The following is a 23,097-nucleotide window of genomic DNA, read 5'->3' as shown; positions in this document are numbered from 1 at the left end:
TTAGTAAAACTGGTATCCTGTTCGGGGTATGTATGATTTCTAGAACAATGATAGTTTTAAATAAGTCAGTGCAGCAAACAACTTGCATCAGCTTTGCATTTGCTGAAAATATAAGATCATTACCAATTGCAAATGTCAATTTGGCACACTTTAAAGTTCGAAAATAGAAAGAAAGTATTACTGATATGAATGACATCATGCAGAATGGAACATACAATTTAACATTGTTTGGTTCAGATCATACAGCCTTACGGCCAACAGATACAGACATTTGTGCACACATATTTCTGTCTAAAGCTACTGATACACAATATTTTTGTTATGCAGGCTACACATTATTCATTTTGTCTTGTCCTGAAGAACACCCACTTTTTGATGCTCAACATTAGCACAGATCAACCAGTGTCGAAACGTTGACACTCTAATAGAAGTAGTAAATTTCACTGTGATCATCACTAAGTGTTAAAAAGGAAAGTCTAGATCACTGTGAGAGAATATATCTTTGTATTTCACTTCGTTCCTAAATGTTTTATGTAATTTTGTTCTTGGATTCAATACATTTGTTGTGATGTATGTATGTTTTATATGTTGCTTTATTCTTTGTCTCATTTCCCTCACTAGATATTTATATGTGTAGCACTTGCTCTTTAATGAAATATTGATTAAATAAATAATTGTAAACCGTAAGTAATGTGTATTCTGGTGTTTGCAACATGTGTTTAGATATTTTTCGCAAAAATCATTAATTGATATCCCGATGACATTTTGGATAAATATTCTTAAAGCTATTTGTCTTTTTAAATAAAAAAAACTGTAGCAGAACCACTGTTCGTTTAACATGATTGTTGCCAAGTTCTGCGCAATACTGGGTATCCTCATTGTTTAATATTGACTGTAAAGAAAGATATGTCACAGCTCCACATGGACTTGGACTGGAACCATATCCATTAAAGTATAAAAGATTTGTAGGTACTCTGATCTATGCAGTCATAAAAGAAGATCAGACATGGGGGTCGTGGCCTGCAGGGGCAACATCACGGACGCGTTCTGAGTTCGCTCTGCCAACCTTCCCCGTAATCTGGTATATTTCTCCATATTCCTTAGCCATCCGCAGCAAGTAACTGTGGCGGAATGATGGGTGAGCCCTCTGATTTCTGAGGAAGTGCTGACATCGTCGTGGCAGCTGCAGAAGCCAGGAGTCAGGCCTGGACTGGATCCGTGCGGCTGGGGAGGAGCCAACGACAATTCTTGGAAAGGGACACAGCCGCCACATATATGAGGGAAGGGTAGCGACATGAGGAGCGCCTTGCCCTGCTTCACGACAGCAAAGCAACAGAAGACGAAGCTGTGCACAGCAACACCCGATAAGAGATCTGAAGGGTGCTGCTGTGATTCCAGGAACTAGACATGGGCCCGGACCCATTAGGACTAATGCAGACGGCGGAGCGGACAGCGGTCACGCAGCATACAAGCGTGGAGCAGAGGTAGCCTTTGAGTGGCGCCGCCCTTGAGGAGCGAAAGCGAGCAATACTGTGACTCCGGGACACAGCCACGGCCCTGGGGGCTTTGGGAATGGGCCCGCTCGGGTTGATAGTGGAAGCAGCGAGGAAGAAGGTACGTGTTAGCCGATGTGCCCGGTGGGCCCTGCATAGAGAAAAGTTGCTGCAGCGGATGTCTGACAACGCAGAATGCATGCTCTAGCTGACGGCAGAGAAGCTTAAAACTGAGAGAAACACTGGGTGGGGCAGGGGCCTGAGCAGGCTTGTATTGATTATGGGAGCAGTAGGCACTGATATGGGACCTGGCTGGGGAGATAAAAGCTGCCAGTAGGTCAGTAAGCCCACACTATATCATAACACCTAAGCTTAGGCCTGGCCTTGAGGAGCAATGCGTGGTGGCACCCCCTGTGTGCAGGGAAGCAGATGAGGGGAAAGGAGAGACACTGTGGCCTGAAGCGGAAGTGGTGAGTGCACAATATCACACCCCGGTCAGCATAGAAAAGGTGCATTGTGATGAAGGATAGACGGAAGAAGTTTTGAGCGTTGCTGCTACAGCGCTTGCGGACTTGGCCACAAAGCAACAGGAGATTACAGGTGGGGTGAGGGGGAGTAGGCCTCGGCCTGTGGAAATCCTTGCATGGGAGGGCTATTGTGCGTCATGGAAGACCCTGGGATAGGCCTGATGGCTGGGATCGTTGTGTGCTGGAAAAGGAGGAGGCTTGCGACTCCTCAGTGCAGAAGAGAGGCCCTGGCCCCAGAAAGCGGGCACTGAACCGGCACTGTGGGAAGGCTGAGTGGTAGGCTTAGATCATATTCGTTGGCCATGCCGGTGGGGGGCTGGCAAAGGGTCCAAGTACAGCACAGTCAACTGTAAAGGCCGCCTCAATATACTACTCTATCCAGCCGGGACACCGAGACGCTTGGGGTGCACTATAGAGACCAGTTGCATCGCACTAAAAGAGTCGGGTTGAGGGTCTCTTCACAAGATGCTGGTCCATTAGATATGGATCAGACGCAATCCATTACACAGCAGAACCTCCCGAATGATCGACTGGATGCCATTTTGAACGCCATACAACGATCCAGAGAATCAATGGAATACAAAATGGATAAAGTTGCACTCAATCTCACATTGCTATACACGGATCACCGGAAACTAAGAGAGTGGCTGTGGTGGAACAGGATGTTATAGACATGGAACCTGCCATGGACTTCCTAGAGAAACAGCAAAATACGCACAAAGCCAGAATACGGTATGTTTAAGATCAAGTGGAAGATGCAGAGGGTCGTGCCAGGAGGAATAACGTTCGCCTGATTGGGCTGCCCGAAGGGGCAGAAGCGGTACAAAAGGGGGTGGTGATGTAGGGAGCATCTGAATCAATCAAACACTCACACCCAGTCAAAAGATCTGGGTTTAATCCATCACCGTTCTTTAGCCCACTCTGCCACCCCAGTTCAGACATGGCCATAAGCAAATCAGTCTGACCCTGTGCCTCATGGGAACAGTCCAGCCCGAACTGCCAAGCCATGTCTTCCCTGGACCGGAAACAAGCTTCCGAGGACCGGTTTCTGGCATTCCAGCCGCCTTCAGCCCGGCTTGATTGAATCCAGTGGCAAAGTGAGCAAGGGACTCACGTCTGAGCGTACCCTGCCACACTTATGGCGGCCAAAAGCGGTACAAAAGGGGGTGGTGATGGAGGGAGCATCTGAATCAATCAAACACTCACACCCAGTCAAAAGATCTGGGTTTAATCCATCACCGTTCTTTAGCCCACTCTGCCACCCCAGTTCAGACATGGCCAGTGCTTAATTTGTAAAATATGAAGTGCAGGTGCTCAAATCTTTGTCGGAGGCCACACCTACATTTCTCTGGCTCCACCCACTCCCTCCACTGGCTCCACCCACTTACTCTATTAGCTCCACCCACATCTTCAACTGGCGCCGCTAAAAATGATGAAGGTAATTTGATACAAATGAAACACGTGGTCAGGCATGAGAAGAGTGTGGAAAGGGACTAGTAAGTATGCGGCCTCAGGCAGAGCGAGAAATAACTTAAACAGAGAGGAGATGGTCTTTTGAGTATAGCATGGTCTCAGAGTACTGTCTTGCACACAGCAACATTATAGTAGAGGAATTCTCTTGTATCGTTCGGAGGGTGTGCATTTGTCTTTCATGGCAAATAAGCGTATCTATCTGCTGAATTTAAGAGAAAAAGTGGTAAGCATCTAGGGGAAAAACCTGTGGTGCTAGAAAGATCAGTAATGTTGATACCCACCATATTGTTTAGTGAGCTAAATCAGTGTATGTCTCAGAAAGAAACACTGGCGAAAGACGCTTGGAGGTGCAAACATATTTTGATTTTATACAAAGTGCATTTTGGGTTTGTTGATAACAGCTCATAAAATTTCTAATTTACTGTGCACCTTTTTTCTTTGCTGACTGTGCATGTTGACAAACACGTACTCTGGCGCATAGGCGATGAAGTTCGGCTCTGTTCTAAGACAACAGTGATAAAAAAAAAGTAGACTTGTTCTTATTGACAGCTGCTTTAGCCAGCCGACTCTTCTTAAATAACAGCCCGGGGGGGCAAGTGTAAGCCCAAATTTGACAAACGAGCCAAAGGAGCTTTTTAATGCACAAATAGGAAAATGCGGCCCATTTCATTGGGAATAAGCAAAGCCCAATCAGGCAACACTGTTCGTGCATGCACTCTGAACTCCCAGAGGAGTATGCTTGTAAAGTGCATGCACAAACGGCGCCCCAGAATTTAGCGCCTAGTGCGGCGGTACCACCCGTACGTACCGCCCTAGAGCCGGCCCTGCCCACACTCTGGAGCACACTATGAACACACCAGTAGTTTGTTCCTTAATTAGTTTAGAACCTGTGATAGAAGGAAGAGGGAATGAATGCTGCTGCCTGCCTATGCTATGCCTATCTTTTAGGGAAGGCCTGGGAAAGTGAAACCAAACTGTGTATCATCTGGAAACTAATTCATGCGCGACTGGCAGCATGTTTGGAGTTAAAGCAGTTTACACAGAAGCCACATAATTTTATGAGCCCGGCTACATAAACACATGAAATTGTTCTTCTGTCCGCGTTCAGAAACGGCTGCCAAAACAACACCTCGTTAACTCATCTCGTGCTATTGATTTGTCTCACCTGGGCATTCGGAAGCATTGTTTCTTGTGGTAAATATACTTGAATGAAGCAGGTTCATCATCGTCGTTCAAGTGCGCCACTGCCCGACCTACGACGACGTTGAGCCTGGAGACTGTGGGCAGGGCAGGCATGTGCGTGGCCATGTGAAAAAATCTGCGTGCGCTGCGTGCACAGCCCCTACCCCCATCAGAACCAACATCCAGCCCGCCTAAATCAGTGTGTGTGTCCCGGGGCACGCCCACCAGCAAGTTGCAACACTGCACTGTAAACTAAGGACTGCGCCCGCGGCTGTCATTGTCAACATAGATTTATTAATTTATGAATCATCTCTTGGACTAGGGCTCAGCCTCAGGGCAGACTAACTTAATACACTGTGTCTGCGCTGCGTGACGCACCGAGTACAGACTAACTGTAAATTAAAAAAGAACATCAATGTGTGACATGCATGCAGATCGGTAGACCCGGCCCTGATAATTAAGTGCCGGTGCTAAGCACCGGAAAGCACCGGCACAAATTAAGCACTGGACATGGCCATAAGCAAATCAGTCTGACCCTGTGCCTCATGGGAACAGTCCAGCCCGAACTGCCAAGCCATGTCTTCCCTGGACCGGAAACAAGCTTCCGAGGACCGGTTTCTGGCATTCCAGCCGTCTTTAGCCCGGCTTGCTTGAATCCAGTGGCAAAGTCAGCAAGGGACTAAAGGCCATGACGCATTTGCCTTTCTAGAACAATGGCTAAAAGATTTATTACCCTCCTCTTCCTTCTCTCCCTTCTTTACCATAGAGCGAGGACACAGCATGGCGGGCAGGAGTCTGGCGCCTGGCAGTGGACGCGCCCACTCATTTTTAAACTGCTGCACTTAAGGGACAGAGATATGATTTTGCAGGAGACCAGGAAGATGTCGGACATCAAGTTTGACAATGTGCGAGTCGTCTTTTTCCCAGACTATACAATTAGGGTTCAGTGCCAAAGGGGATCCTTTCGCCAAGTTAAACAAAAGATTAGGCAACTACATATTACATAACCGTCCGATAATACTTTCCACAGTTGGCAGCAATTACGGCGCTATGCGGCAGATTTGAAGAGCATACCATAGACGTTTCGACGCTCAATATTGGTCAAGATACCTCCAGGAACTTGCACAGCTACCTCTTGTCTCCTTGGAGGATTAACTCAAAACTCTGGCCTTTCAAAATTCCCCCTGTATAATTTGTATATATGTGTCACTGAATTCAATGCACTGATCACTTTGTTCACCAACAGTCACTTTTATCACATGTTTTCGTTTAGGTCTACCATCTATTGAAACTTGTGTCATCACGGAATGAAGTAAATCCTGTGTATCGTGATTGTTTTTTACTCATATAAAGACTTGAACTTCAGTTGTTTTCAGAGAGGTTTATTTAATTGTGTAATGAGCTGATATAGCCTTCTTTAAAGCAATTTTTTTTTTGCTTCCCAACAGAACCACTTTGTTTTTAACCACTCTTACCCAGGTTCTGAGGGACACAGGGTTACCCCTTTTATGTAAAACAATGGATTTTAGTTTGAGCTGACATCTTGTGCAGTGGGATGTCTATGTTACCTTGAGAGGCACCACCGCTCTTTTTATTTTTCTTTTGCTTGCGCCGCTTAGAGGGAATTACAGGGAGCTCTTACCCGCATTTAATTACTGCACACCCACACTTTGTGGGGTAGAAGGGACTCGGGGGCACTGTATAATCGTTGCGCCGGTTTCAGAGCGCCATCTTGGATTGGGGAGAAGGATTGCCTCACGGAGCGCCGTCTTGGGTGAGGGAGAGACACTCGCCCTGCCAGGACCCACGTGATCTCCTAGCCTTGGCCTTTTAAGATGGCTGCTAGACAGGTGCGCAGCGACGGTGCGCAGCGGGTGCGCCAGAGGTAAGCCCGTTTGCGCCCGTTCGCGCAACGGACGCGCCGGGGGCCGGCTCCCCTGGATTCCCATCTCAGGAGCCTATCACCTACTCTCGAGATGAACTCCTATGCATTAACACTAGTTCCTCGCTAAGGGGACTAGCAGCAGCTTCGGGGAAGCAGACAGACTCTTTTAGCTGTGGCCTTCTGAACGTGAGGTCGCTGTGTTCACATCATAGAGATATCGCCTTCATGATTGACTGCCATGAGTTAGATATCTTACTCATGACAGAGACATGGACAAGCACGGACTGTGCAGTGGAGCTGGGCTTGGCCTGCCCCTCGGGCTATAAAATCAGGCACATCCCTCGGATTGGTGCTAGAGGGGGAGGACTGGGTCTAATATTCAGAGAGTCAATAGATCTATCCCTGATTGATATTAAGACCATTCCTGGTTGTGAACTACTTGCCTTTTCTCTGAATGGACAGGGGGGCGCTCTATTTACCGGTCTGCTCTGCTACAGACCTCCATCTAGCCCTCTATCGGCCGTGACAGGGCTGATTGAGTTAATCCTTGATTTATCCACCTCGCACTCAAGGTTAATGGTACTAGGAGATTTCAATCTCTGGTTAGGCGGTTCTGGAGATACAGCGCTCACAGATCTGACCCAGACCTGCCGGAGTATTCAGCTGCAGCAGTTGGTCCTTACTCATACCCATTTAAAGGGCCACATACTGGACCTAGGTTTTGCAGATCCAGAGCATGTAACTGTACGGAACATCCTGCCCCAGTGCTGGACGGACCATGCGCTGGTGCATTTCTCTCCTACGCCCAAGGTGGGGCAGGGGAGAAATAGGAATTCAGGTGGGGTTAAAAGTACCAGACAATGGTCAAAACTCTTGAGTCAGTCTCCTCTACCCTCACTACTCTCAGAGGGTTTTACCTTAGAGGAAAATGTAGACTTGAGCTACGAAAGGCTTAACCAACGGATTGTGTCCTCCCTAGATTCCTTGGCCCCCTTACGGAAAATCAGAAACAGGCCTACCCCGGCGATGCCATGGTTCTCCGAGGAGCTGTTTCAACTTAAACTCCAATGTAAGCGGGCCGAGCGTACTTGGAGAAAGAACTACCTGGACTCAGATCGGGCTCTCTACAAACAGGCCCTGTCCATCTATAAAGCACAGATTAAATGTGCGAAGGCCAGGTTTTTGGAAGAGTCTTTGCGGGTGGCAGTAAACAAATCACAGACCTTGTTTAAGATTGTGAACGACCTGTCATGCCCTGCTAGTGCGGCTAATGCTATCTCTGCATCTCAGTCTCTGTGCGATTCACTGGCACAGGCCTTTGAGGACAAAATCGCAGCCATTCTGAACAATCTTGGTGTTACACCTAGCGGTAATCCTCAAAGATGTACTGAAATGCATCCCGGGCCCACTATAGAAACTACCCCCAGCTCTGCCAGGTTGGACTGTTTTCCTTCTCCAACTTTTGAGGAATTCTGTTCCTTGGCTCACAGCGTATCGTCGGGATCACCTTTGGACCCGCTTCCACACAAACACTGGAAGCTGTTCCGGGAAGAGCTTTTCCCCCTGCTGTTTGCCATCTGTGATCAGTCCCTGGTTTCAGCACGGGTACCAGACTGCTGGAAATTAGCAGTGGTATCCCCTCTTCTTAAAAAGGACACCTTGGACCCGGCCTGCCCAGCAAACTATCGACCTATCTCCCTGCTCCCGTTTCCAATAAAGATTCTGGAAAAGTGGGTTACAAAACATCTGTCTAAGTACCTGGAGACCGGGTCCTGCTTGGATGAGGCTCAATTCGGGTTTAGACCGGCCCACGGGACGGAATCAGCGTTGGTGACTGTGTTAGACGATCTCAGGACGCGAGCCGACCATGGAAGAGCAGCCTTTTTAGTGCTGCTCATATGTCGGCTGCGTTCGATACTGTCAGTCATGCAATTCTGTTTAAAAGATTAGAGGAAGTAGGGGTGACAGGCCATGCTCTGAAGTGGCTGACATCATACCTTGGAAATCGTCACCAGGTAGTGTCATTGCCACCGTTCAAATCTAACATCAGAAGAGTGGAGCAAGGTGTTCCACAAGGGTCGGCCATCAGCCCTATCCTCTTCAACCTGTACGTGCGGCCCCTGGTTGCGTTGATTAGATCTTTTGGCATAGCGGTGACGAATTACTCGGATGACACTCAACTTGTCTTTTCGCTTGAGGGCAAGGAAGCAGTGGCGTTAGACACCTTCCACCCTTGTATGCTCGCAACTGCGGACTGGCTGAATCAGAATTCGCTGCAGTTCAACAGCTCTAAGACAGAAGTCTTACACTGCACTACAGACCGCGTCCCTAGACCTCTCCCGCCGGACTTTTGGCCACCTTCCTTCCAGAGCACGACTATGTCTACCACCTCGGTCCGTAATCTGGGAGTGATGTTTGGGTCCAATCTCCAACTGGACGCAGCAGTCAATAAAACTGTGAGCACTTGTATGGGACTGCTTCGCATGCTGAGAAAGGTCCTTCCAATGCTTCCCATGGATAGTAGGCCAGAGGTGGTGAGGAGCATTATTGTAAGTCGCTTGGACTACTGCAATGCTCTATTTCTTGGAGCACCATCTACTCTGACAGGAAAACTGCAACGGGTGCAGAATCTCACAGCCAAATTAGCGCTGGCTCGTCGCCGCCTTGACTCTTCGTCTCAGGCACTAAGAGACCTTCACTGGTTACCCGTCCTTCAGCGGATCAATTTTAAATCTTTATGTATTGTATTCAGGGCCCTTCATGGACAAGGCCCAGTGCCACTTCAGAATATGTTCCATTGGTACACTCCGTCCAAATCCCTTCGTTCGGCTTCTGCTTACCTTGCTGTGGTGCCTAAAGTTCTGAGATCGCAATTGGGCGGTCGTTCTTTCAGCTTTACGGCAGCCAGACTATGGAACACTCTTCCGCTAGGACTGAGAAGCATGAATGATCTAAATTCCTTTAAGAAAAATTTAAAAACACATCTCTTTCCTAGGGCTGGATCACTTTAGTTCTTAAGTCAGCATGGTGCGAAGCAGGTTTCTTTTAGTCAAAGCGCCAGGATACCCGTCGGGTGACAGACATGCGCTATAAAAGAGTACCAATACATACATACATACATACCACCACGTTACTCAAATTATATGGACTGCCTAATTTAACTGCAACAAAAAATTTTATTGCAACTCTTAGATTGGTAGTGCAACAGTCTACACCACCACTACATGCGCTTTGTTATTGTGAAACATATTACATAACCATTGCTCTTCCCAGCAAAACTTCAAGTGGTTGCTGAAGGGAAAATAAGATTCCTTGATACGCCACAGGACACTTGGGACTGGTTGGAAACCACGAGCCGGTTCTTGGGCCCCAGACCTATGGGCAAACCTGGAACCTGGAGTGGAGATGCAGGAGGAATGAGGAGTCAATGACAATGGTACAGAAAACAGACACCCGGCCTGCTGACGGCAGCTGGTCCGGAGCAAATCAGACAGGAGCGACAGGCAGAGGTTCGAGTGGGAGAACAAATAGCCGAAAGCTGTGTAATCGGTCAGCAAGGAGGGAATCCCAATTCACTCCTCGGAGGATGAGGGCTCATCGGCAGCTGCACTATCTGATGTTGTGACGCAGCGTATGCCTGATGTTACGCCGCAGACTTCAGATGGTATCGTATAAGTGGTGCACTTATGGGGAGGGCATCATGAACTGTCTAAAGAACTGCACCTCATTGGCACTTGGTACTGTTAATTTTGCATTGTTTGCATTGTTTATCATGTAAAGGGGTTTGCACTATTGGCTTTACACGTAGGCTTGCACGTGGAGGTAGTAGGTTACGCTAGCTTTACACATTACTATGGGCAACGACATGAGAAACCTGGGGACCCTAGACCAGCAAGCATTTCACGGCCTCACACCCTTTTTCATGTTTTCCTTGATACAGTGAGCCAGTTGGGCATACAGACAGTTCTCTCTCTGTTAGGGTTTGGGCAGTACCTCTTGTTTTTAGGGACCGCCCTAGTACTGTTTCTCTATTGCCATGTTGGCTTATTCATTTTCCCATTAGATGCAGAGGTTTTACTTGGAGAAATGGGTGGTGACATATTGTTCTGCTGATTCCCACACTTGACTACGTGCATGGGTAGGGTCACATTCCACTTTCGTACACAGTAGTGTTAATGCAGGCCAGACTATACTAACCTGGAGTGTGGGGTTTCCAAAGTCAATCTCATAGATATGCGTCTACTCTTACCTCAAAAGACACAAGATGCGCATTGCCCTCATGCAAGAGACAATTTTAAACAAGGTTGAAACGGTCAGGCTGCAATGAAAATGGAGGGGTAAGGTTTGTGCCACTGATTACTACTTGTTTTCGCGTGGGGTGTTAATCTGGGTCCGCCCGGGCATGCCTTTTGTTCTGCAGGAGATCCTAGCCGATAGAGACAACATATATGTATTTTTAAAGGGAAGGCTAGATGGGAGCTATATATGGTTGGGTAATGTATATGCCCCTAACACAGACCACAGCCAATTTCTGAAATCGCTCTCCCTAATTTTAACAAAATGGTACAACTTTCTGTGGTTTATTGGAGGGGATTTTAATAGCATCATGGACACTGGTTTAGATAGATCCTTCCCCCTTTCGAGGTACGACAGCCACAACCAATTCTACATTACTAATTGAATGGGTGCCTGGGATCTGGTTGATGTTTGGAGACATTGTAACTCTGGAGGGAGGGTATATTCATTCTACTCTGCACCCCACAAGCTACATGTACAACTGGATAGATTTTTAAGCTCCACCACTATACTTGCTTAATGGATTCAGACTATCAGGGCCGCATGCACTCAGACCACAACCCCCACTATATTACATTAGCTGAGAGTGCGGGACCCCAGGCATTCCTACATGGCCGCTACAGCCAGCAGTGTTGGAAGACCCGGTATTCCGGGATTTAACAGGAGAGGCTATTAGTGAGTAATTTGCACGTAACACTGGTACTGCTTCGTCCATCATGGTGGAGTGGGCAGTTATGAAGGTCACACTATGCGGGAAGTGTCTGGGGTTGGGCAGGAGCACGAAAAGGCAAATAGAATCAGAGTTGCTTGTAGAAGAGAGGGATATGCTGGTGTTGAAATTTCGAGCGTTAGGGGATGCTCCAGATCCCACCCCACTATTCGAAGTGCGTAAAAAACACACGAAACTCCATGAACGACAGCGGTGCTTGAACTTCGCTGCCCACTCAGCAACTGTACATGCTAAGGCGGATCGATCCAGGCCGTTATTAGCCTGGTTGATCAAACAGGACCAAGGTATAGGACCAGTCACTGCTATTCTTTTGCTGGAAGACCGGCTTAAGTATACACAGCATGAAATTCACGGCGATCTCACCTCGCACTTCACCAAACTATACAGATCGGCCTTGAAGGTCTCTGAGACATACATACATTCCTTTCTAGATGTCCTCATCTTTCCCACTCTCACACCTGAACGGCGTAGAGATTTGGATACCCAGCGTGCACTAGAGGAAGTGAGAGGTACAATGCGAGAGCTGCCGCCGGGCAAGGTCCCTCGGCCAGACGGCTTTCCCCATTAATTCTATAAGACTTATTCTGACCTCTTCAGTCCGCACTTGTTGGGGGGTATACACAACAGCATTAGAGGGCACTTCCCTTCCAACTTCTCTGACTGAAGCAACCTTGATCACACTTCTAAAGCCAGAACGGAATCATACATACACTAGTGCCTACAGACCCCTGGCACTGCTGAATGGAGATTACAAAGTACTGGCAGGTGTTCTAGCCAGTCCATTGGCACCTGTCATTCCACATTTGGTCCAGCAGAACAGTTTCGTCCTGGCCCGAAACTCCACTCTGAATATTTGCAGGCTTTTTTGAGTGATGTGAAGCGCTGCAGCGGCTTGGCCGCTGGCCGGCTGCTTAGTTTTGGATTTAGAAAAGGCCTTTCACACAGTATAGTGGCCTTATATGTTTGGGGTGTTGCAACGTTATGGGGTTGGGCCATACTTTTTAAGTTTAGTCGAGCTATTGTATGGAGAACATGGGGTTCGTGTCCGCTTGGACAGTTATTCTCAAGGCCCATACCGATTGAGAGAGGCACTAGACAAGGGTGCCCCCTTTCCCCACTAATCTTTTCCTGGCTTTAGTGTTACATCAATCAGCAGTCTACTGAGGCATATAGCTGGGAGAGAAAATACATGCCATTTCACTCTACACAGATGATATGCTGATTTATTTTAGAGACCTGCAGGCAATACCCCACATCATATCTGATACTCTCAAGCTGTTCGCTACATTATCAAGATTGGGTGTGAATTGGGGGAAATCATGTTTATTACCCTTTGCCCCTAAGGCTGCCGCCCCTCAATTGGTGGTAGATGGCACATTGGTGGTCCGGCAGCTGGTTGTGTTTCGGTTTTAGGTGTAAGGATTTATCACACTGATCGGGATCTTCTGGAAAGTAACATACCCAAGTGATCGCAGCTTTAAGATCCCAAATTGAATTCTGGAAAACGCTCAACCTATCGGTCGCAGGTAGGGTATCACTTATCAAGATGGTGATGCTGCCCAGATTACTATATTATTTTGCCAACCTTCCAATATATTTGCCGGCGTCCGTTTTTGGGCCGCTGGAAGGGATGATGAGAGACCTCGTATGGAGTAATACGTGCTTCAGGGTGGCACTAGCTAGATTGTATCTGCCTCAGGTACGGGGTGGGCTAGACCTGCCCAATATGGAACATTATTATTTAGAGTCCCAAATACAAAGGGTGGCAAAGTGGGTGGCGGAACTGCATCTTACGGATATGGCGGAGCTGGATCCACCGTATAAGCTGGACAGAATCCTCTTTATTTTCCACCCATGCACTAGGCCACACACTGTGCTTCCTCTTCTGGTGCAGATAGCCTGGAGATGCTTTCGTAGAACTCTGCAACTCACTAGGCATGTTACATCATATGCACCCACAATCCCTCTACTGGGTATGCCGAATGAGAGGGGCAGAGTTAGATGGGCAGAACTTCCATATTGTCATGCCGCTGATGTGCACACATTGGGAGACCTATATGAGGGAGGTGCATTGCTGCTCTTCCTCTCTTTGACTGAAGAAGAGTGCGTCCATCCTGGACAATTCTTAAATTATGCCTCGTGGATAGCCATGCTGGGCTGTCACTCAGGAATATTGTGCAGGAACCCCCAACACATCTCCTAGTGCAATATATTCATGTGATGGGTACGGGACGGCACCTGATAAAATGGTTTGCAGAATCAATCCACGAACACAATATGACTGACTTAACACCCCTACAAAACAATTGGGATGCAGATCTGACACATCCCTGTACACCTAAAGAATGGGCTATAGTGTTAGAGAGTCCCAGGCAAGTTCCCAAAAATGCAAGATTCAGGTTGATTCAATTCTATATTGTTCACAGAGCTTATCTATCCCAAAATAAATTCAATAGGTTTTTTCCCAGGGTGGGTGCTTGCTGCCCGCGATGCACAATGATAAGCGCTGATCTTCTACACATGATGTGGTCATGCCCCATGGTGCAAGACTACAGGAATGGGGGGATTCAATTGCTGAACACAAGCACAGACAGGATTTTGCTGAGTACATGGGAAGCCTGCATAGCAGGGTTATTTCTTAGGGATTAGAAACACAAAGCCTCTTCTAGATTTTTAGATCTGGGATTAGCGGTGGCCAAAAGGCTCATCATGCGTACTTGGAAAGCGGAAGATCCCCCACCGAATAAAGTCTGGACACACTCTATGCTAAACTGGGCTAAAGCTGAAGCTGTTTCACTGATAAGGGAGGACATGCTAGGGCTATGCAAATACCCTATTTCAACAGCCTAGAACGCAATTCTGACGGTGCTCCAAGTAGCAATACCTCCAGATGGCCCCCCAGACACTCTTAATTCAAACTAGCCATGCCTGCACATACACCGTGACAAGAGAAGATAATCATGTGGTTTAGAACACGCAACAGAAAATAATGACATTGCCCCAGCATGCAATGGTTAGACTGTAAAGCTGATACACCTATATTTGCAAAATGGCAGAATTATAATGGCAATGTATATCCTCCCCACACCTCCGCTAACCCTGTCCCCCCTTTTTTCCCCCATGCATTTTGTTGATAGTTTTCATTGTTATGTGCATGGTATTTTGATCACAAACCCTGGCGCTATGGCGTGGCCGAATGGAGTTTTTCATAATGCGTATGTGAAACAAACTTGTATACGAAACAGCACAATGTGATCCAAGTTATATGTTTAATAGATTAGTCACAATTCACTCTGGTATTAGACTCTGGACAGTTTATTTGTTCTCTTTTGTGGTAGTGTGTTTGAGCAGTTAGGCTTATCAGAGTGCTGTGTTAAACATTTGTTGTACAACCTCAGGCAAGAAATGATTACACACACTCAATGACTAAATCCACGATCAATTGTTTGTTAAATGTTACTTTTTGTATGTTTTTTCCTCAGAACCAGTTAGTTTGTTGGAGTAAAATACATTTTGTAAAATCACAGATTTTAAGTATGAAAAGTGGACACTGCATTTTTCAAACTGTTCAATGTTAACCTATAGAAGGAAACTATCATGCAATTTCACAGGTACGTATATGACTTACAAATCCAGTCTTCGGGTTTTAGGACCCTCACTGGGCAAGGGTCAGGTAAATGTAAACACTGCACCACCAGTGGCATTAGGTCTGTAAGGTGCAGAGTTCAAATTTGGTTACTAGGGCCCAATGTAAGTCAATGAGACTGAGGGCATGCAACGAGGTGCCAGTTGCAGGTAGGTAATTTGGAGTTTGTGATCAATCTTTGGGTGTTAGGACCAACACTGGGGGCCAAAGGCAGCACTGAACACACACCCTCAGCGGCACAGAGGCAGCTGGGTGCAGAGTGCCAACACAGCGTTGGGCACCCAATGCAAATCAATGGAGAATGAAGATTTCAAACAAGGGCTTCAGGCTCGGACCAGGAATCTGGACGAAGAGAACCGGTGGCTCTGGATGTAAGTAGGGATGTTGAGGGATACTTGGGCACCATTGGTAGGACTCCCTAAGGCCTGAGAGCTGCGGGTGCATGTCCGTAATTTGAGGTCGGAAGATCCTTACCGGAGCAGGTCGCAGTTAGGGGATCTTTCGTGTTGAGGCTGCAGGCGTCGTTGTGGGGTCCAGGAGAGGTCACTTTTGAGTGGACTCGATCTCAGGACCACTGGGGAACTTTCTTGGGACCCATGGGCCCCTTTGACTCGGGCCTGAAACGTCGGGTGCAGAGGCAGGTCCAGAGGTCTGGTTGTGCAGTTCAGCAGGGCACTGGAGTTCTTCTTGTTAGTTTCTTTGGGGATAGACCACTGTCCTTGGGAGTATTTGGTCTTTAGGGAAGACAGGCAGTTCTCCAAGGGTGTTGGGGTCACTGGGCCTGCAGGACGAGCTGCTCTGAAGTGGCTGACATCATACCTTGGAAATCGTCACCAGGTAGTGTCATTGCCACCGTTCAAATCTAACATCAGAAGAGTGGAGCAAGGTGTTCCACAAGGGTCGGCCATCAGCCCTATCCTCTTCAACCTGTACGTGCGGCCCCTGGTTGCGTTGATTAGATCTTTTGGCATAGCGGTGACGAATTACTCGGATGACACTCAACTTGTCTTTTCGCTTGAGGGCAAGGAAGCAGTGGCGTTAGACACCTTCCACCCTTGTATGCTCGCAACTGCGGACTGGCTGAATCAGAATTCGCTGCAGTTCAACAGCTCTAAGACAGAAGTCTTACACTGCACTACAGACCGCGTCCCTAGACCTCTCCCGTCGCACTTTTGGCCACCTTCCTTCCAGAGCACGACTATGTCTACCACCTCGGTCCGTAATCTGGGAGTGATGTTTGGGTCCAATCTCCAACTGGACGCAGCGGTCAATAAAACTGTGAGCACTTGTATGGGACTGCTTCGCATGCTGAGAAAGGTCCTTCCAATGCTTCCCATGGATAGTAGGCCAGAGGTGGTGAGGAGCATTATTGTAAGTCGCTTGGACTACTGCAATGCTCTATTTCTTGGAGCACCATCTACTCTGACAGGAAAACTGCAACGGGTGCAGAATCTCACAGCCAAATTAGCGCTGGCTCGTCGCCGCCTTGACTCTTCGTCTCAGGCACTAAGAGACCTTCACTGGTTACCCGTCCTTCAGCGGATCAATTTTAAATCTTTATGTATTGTATTCAGGGCCCTTCATGGACAAGGCCCAGTGCCACTTCAGAATATGTTCCATTGGTACACTCCGTCCAAATCCCTTCGTTCGGCTTCTGCTTACCTTGCTGTGGTGCCTAAAGTTCTGAGATCGCAATTGGGCGGTCGTTCTTTCAGCTTTACGGCAGCCAGACTATGGAACACTCTTCCGCTAGGACTGAGAAGCATGAATGATCTAAATTCCTTTAAGAAAAATTTAAAAACACATCTCTTTCCTAGGGCTGGATCACTTTAGTTCTTAAGTCAGCATGGTGCGAAGCAGGTTTCTTTTAGTCAAAGCGCCAGGATACCCGTCGGGTGACAGACATGCGCTATAAAAGAGTACCAATACATACATACATACATACCACCACGTTACTCAAATTATATGGACTGCCTAATTTAACTGCAACAAAAAATTTTATTGCAACTCTTAGATTGGTAGTGCAACAGTCTACACCACCACTACATGCGCTTTGTTATTGTGAAACATATTACATAACCATTGCTCTTCCCAGCAAAACTTCAAGTGGTTGCTGAAGGGAAAATAAGATTCCTTGATACGCCACAGGACACTTGGGACTGGTTGGAAACCACGAGCCGGTTCTTGGGCCCCAGACCTATGGGCAAACCTGGAACCTGGAGTGGAGATGCAGGAGGAATGAGGAGTCAATGACAATGGTACAGAAAACAGACACCCGGCCTGCTGACGGCAGCTGGTCCGGAGCAAATCAGACAGGAGCGACAGGCAGAGGTTCGAGTGGGAGAACAAATAGCCGAAAGCTGTGTAATCGGTCAGCAAGGAGGGAATCCCAATTCACTCCTCGGAGGATGAGGGCTCATCGGCAGCTGCACTATCTGATGTTGTGACGCAGCGTATGCCTGATGTTACGCCGCAGACTTCAGATGGTATCGTATAAGTGGTGCACTTATGGGGAGGGCATCATGAACTGTCTAAAGAACTGCACCTCATTGGCACTTGGTACTGTTAATTTTGCATTGTTTGCATTGTTTATCATGTAAAGGGGTTTGCACTATTGGCTTTACACGTAGGCTTGCACGTGGAGGTAGTAGGTTACGCTAGCTTTACACATTACTATGGGCAACGACATGAGAAACCTGGGGACCCTAGACCAGCAAGCATTTCACGGCCTCACACCCTTTTTCATGTTTTCCTTGATACAGTGAGCCAGTTGGGCATACAGACAGTTCTCTCTCTGTTAGGGTTTGGGCAGTACCTCTTGTTTTTAGGGACCGCCCTAGTACTGTTTCTCTATTGCCATGTTGGCTTATTCATTTTCCCATTAGATGCAGAGGTTTTCCTTGGAGAAATGGGTGGTGACATATTGTTCTGCTGATTCCCACACTTGACTACGTGCATGGGTAGGGTCACATTCCACTTTCGTACACAGTAGTGTTAATGCAGGCCAGACTATACTAACCTGGAGTGTGGGGTTTCCAAAGTCAATCTCATAGATATTCGTCTACTCTTACCTCAAAAGACACAAGATGCGCATTGCCCTCATGCAAGAGACAATTTTAAACAAGGTTGAAACGGTCAGGCTGCAATGAAAATGGAGGGGTAAGGTTTGTGCCACTGATTACTACTTGTTTTCGCGTGGGGTGTTAATCTGGGTCCGCCCGGGCATGCCTTTTGTTCTGCAGGAGATCCTAGCCGATAGAGACAACATATATGTATTTTTAAAGGGAAGGCTAGATGGGAGCTATATATGGTTGGGTAATGTATATGCCCCTAACACAGACCACAGCCAATTTCTGAAATCGCTCTCCCTAATTTTAACAAAATGGTACAACTTTCTGTGGTTTATTGGAGGGGATTTTAATAGCATCATGGACACTGGTTTAGATAGATCCTTCCCCCTTTCGAGGTACGACAGCCACAACCAATTCTACATTACTAATTGAATGGGTGCCTGGGATCTGGTTGATGTTTGGAGACATTGTAACTCTGGAGGGAGGGTATATTCATTCTACTCTGCACCCCACAAGCTACATGTACAACTGGATAGATTTTTAAGCTCCACCACTATACTTGCTTAATGGATTCAGACTATCAGGGCCGCATGCACTCAGACCACAACCCCCACTATATTACATTAGCTGAGAGTGCGGGACCCCAGGCATTCCTATATGGCCGCTACAGCCAGCAGTGTTGGAAGACCCGGTATTCCGGGATTTAACAGGAGAGGCTATTAGTGAGTAATTTGCACGTAACACTGGTACTGCTTCGTCCATCATGGTGGAGTGGGCAGTTATGAAGGTCACACTATGCGGGAAGTGTCTGGGGTTGGGCAGGAGCACGAAAAGGCAAATAGAATCAGAGTTGCTTGTAGAAGAGAGGGATATGCTGGTGTTGAAATTTCGAGCGTTAGGGGATGCTCCAGATCCCACCCCACTATTCGAAGTGCGTAAAAAACACACGAAACTCCATGAACGACAGCGGTGCTTGAACTTCGCTGCCCACTCAGCAACTGTACATGCTAAGGCGGATCGATCCAGGCCGTTATTAGCCTGGTTGATCAAACAGGACCAAGGTATAGGACCAGTCACTGCTATTCTTTTGCTGGAAGACCGGCTTAAGTATACACAGCATGAAATTCACGGCGATCTCACCTCGCACTTCACCAAACTATACAGATCGGCCTTGAAGGTCTCTGAGACATACATACATTCCTTTCTAGATGTCCTCATCTTTCCCACTCTCACACCTGAACGGCGTAGAGATTTGGATACCCAGCGTGCACTAGAGGAAGTGAGAGGTACAATGCGAGAGCTGCCGCCGGGCAAGGTCCCTCGGCCAGACGGCTTTCCCCATTAATTCTATAAGACTTATTCTGACCTCTTCAGTCCGCACTTGTTGGGGGGTATACACAACAGCATTAGAGGGCACTTCCCTTCCAACTTCTCTGACTGAAGCAACCTTGATCACACTTCTAAAGCCAGAACGGAATCATACATACACTAGTGCCTACAGACCCCTGGCACTGCTGAATGGAGATTACAAAGTACTGGCAGGTGTTCTAGCCAGTCCATTGGCACCTGTCATTCCACATTTGGTCCAGCAGAACAGTTTCGTCCTGGCCCGAAACTCCACTCTGAATATTTGCAGGCTTTTTTGAGTGATGTGAAGCGCTGCAGCGGCTTGGCCGCTGGCCGGCTGCTTAGTTTTGGATTTAGAAAAGGCCTTTCACACAGTATAGTGGCCTTATATGTTTGGGGTGTTGCAACGTTATGGGGTTGGGCCATACTTTTTAAGTTTAGTCGAGCTATTGTATGGAGAACATGGGGTTCGTGTCCGCTTGGACAGTTATTCTCAAGGCCCATACCGATTGAGAGAGGCACTAGACAAGGGTGCCCCCTTTCCCCACTAATCTTTTCCTGGCTTTAGTGTTACATCAATCAGCAGTCTACTGGGGCATATAGCTGGGAGAGAAAATACATGCCATTTCACTCTACACAGATGATATGCTGATTTATTTTAGAGACCTGCAGGCAATACCCCACATCATATCTGATACTCTCAAGCTGTTCGCTACATTATCAAGATTGGGTGTGAATTGGGGGAAATCATGTTTATTACCCTTTGCCCCTAAGGCTGCCGCCCCTCAATTGGTGGTAGATGGCACATTGGTGGTCCGGCAGCTGGTTGTGTTTCGGTTTTAGGTGTAAGGATTTATCACACTGATTGGGATCTTCTGGAAAGTAACATACCCAAGTGATCGCAGCTTTAAGATCCCAAATTGAATTCTGGAAAACGCTCAACCTATCGGTCGCAGGTAGGGTATCACTTATCAAGATGGTGATGCTGCCCAGATTACTATATTATTTTGCCAACCTTCCAATATATTTGCCGGCGTCCTTTTTTGGGCCGCTGGAAGGGATGATGAGAGACCTCGTATGGAGTAATACGTGCTTCAGGGTGGCACTAGCTAGATTGTATCTGCCTCAGGTACGGGGTGGGCTAGACCTGCCCAATATGGAACATTATTATTTAGAGTCCCAAATACAAAGGGTGGCAAAGTGGGTGGCGGAACTGCATCTTACGGATATGGCGGAGCTGGATCCACCGTATAAGCTGGACAGAATCCTCTTTATTTTCCACCCATGCACTAGGCCACACACTGTGCTTCCTCTTCTGGTGCAGATAGCCTGGAGATGCTTTCGTAGAACTCTGCAACTCACTAGGCATGTTACATCATATGCACCCACAATCCCTCTACTGGGTATGCCGAATGAGAGGGGCAGAGTTAGATGGGCAGAACTTCCATATTGTCATGCCGCTGATGTGCACACATTGGGAGACCTATATGAGGGAGGTGCATTGCTGCTCTTCCTCTCTTTGACTGAAGAAGAGTGCGTCCATCCTGGACAATTCTTAAATTATGCCTCGTGGATAGCCATGCTGGGCTGTCACTCAGGAATATTGTGCAGGAACCCCCAACACATCTCCTAGTGCAATATATTCATGTGATGGGTACGGGACGGCACCTGATAAAATGGTTTGCAGAATCAATCCACGAACACAATATGACTGACTTAACACCCCAACAAAACAATTGGGATGCAGATCTGACACATCCCTGTACACCTAAAGAATGGGCTATAGTGTTAGAGAGTCCCAGGCAAGTTCCCAAAAATGCAAGATTCAGGTTGATTCAATTCTATATTGTTCACAGAGCTTATCTATCCCAAAATAAATTCAATAGGTTTTTTCCCAGGGTGGGTGCTTGCTGCCCGCGATGCACAATGATAAGCGCTGATCTTCTACACATGATGTGGTCATGCCCCAAGGTGCAAGACTACAGGAATGGGGGGATTCAATTGCTGAACACAAGCACAGACAGGATTTTGCTGAGTACATGGGAAGCCTGCATAGCAGGGTTATTTCTTAGGGATTAGAAACACAAAGCCTCTTCTAGATTTTTAGATCTGGGATTAGCGGTGGCCAAAAGGCTCATCATGCGTACTTGGAAAGCGGAAGATCCCCCACCGAATAAAGTCTGGACACACTCTATGCTAAACTGGGCTAAAGCTGAAGCTGTTTCACTGATAAGGGAGGACATGCTAGGGCTATGCAAATACCCTATTTCAACAGCCTAGAACGCAATTCTGACGGTGCTCCAAGTAGCAATACCTCCAGATGGCCCCCCAGACACTCTTAATTCAAACTAGCCATGCCTGCACATACACCGTGACAAGAGAAGATAATCATGTGGTTTAGAACACGCAACAGAAAATAATGACATTGCCCCAGCATGCAATGGTTAGACTGTAAAGCTGATACACCTATATTTGCAAAATGGCAGAATTATAATGGCAATGTATATCCTCCCCACACCTCCGCTAACCCTGTCCCCCCTTTTTTCCCCCATGCATTTTGTTGATAGTTTTCATTGTTATGTGCATGGTATTTTGATCACAAACCCTGGCGCTATGGCGTGGCCGAATGTAGTTTTTCATAATGCGTATGTGAAACAAACTTGTATACGAAACAGCACAATGTGATCCAAGTTATATGTTTAATAGATTAGTCACAATTCACTCTGGTATTAGACTCTGGACAGTTTATTTGTTCTCTTTTGTGGTAGTGTGTTTGAGCAATTAGGCTTATCAGAGTGCTGTGTTAAACATTTGTTGTACAACCTCAGGCAAGAAATGATTACACACACTCAATGACTAAATCCACGATCAATTGTTTGTTAAATGTTACTTTTTGTATGTTTTTTCCTCAGAACCAGTTAGTTTGTTGGAGTAAAATACATTTTGTAAAATCACAGATTTTAAGTATGAAAAGTGGACACTGCATTTTTCAAACTGTTCAATGTTAACCTATAGAAGGAAACTATCATGCAATTTCACAGGTACGTATATGACTTACAAATCCAGTCTTCGGGTTTTAGGACCCTCACTGGGCAAGGGTCAGGTAAATGTAAACACTGCACCACCAGTGGCATTAGGTCTGTAAGGTGCAGAGTTCAAATTTGGTTACTAGGGCCCAATGTAAGTCAATGAGACTGAGGGCATGCAACGAGGTGCCAGTTGCAGGTAGGTAATTTGGAGTTTGTGATCAATCTTTGGGTGTTAGGACCAACACTGGGGGCCAAAGGCAGCACTGAACACACACCCTCAGCGGCACAGAGGCAGCTGGGTGCAGAGTGCCAACACAGCGTTGGGCACCCAATGCAAATCAATGGAGAATGAAGATTTCAAACAAGGGCTTCAGGCTCGGACCAGGAATCTGGACGAAGAGAACCGGTGGCTCTGGAT

This window comes from Lissotriton vulgaris, chromosome 1_1, assembly GCF_964263255.1.
Source record: "Lissotriton vulgaris chromosome 1_1, aLisVul1.2, whole genome shotgun sequence".
Lineage (NCBI taxonomy): Eukaryota > Metazoa > Chordata > Amphibia > Caudata > Salamandridae > Lissotriton > Lissotriton vulgaris.
Note: the sequence above shows the minus strand (reverse complement) of the source record.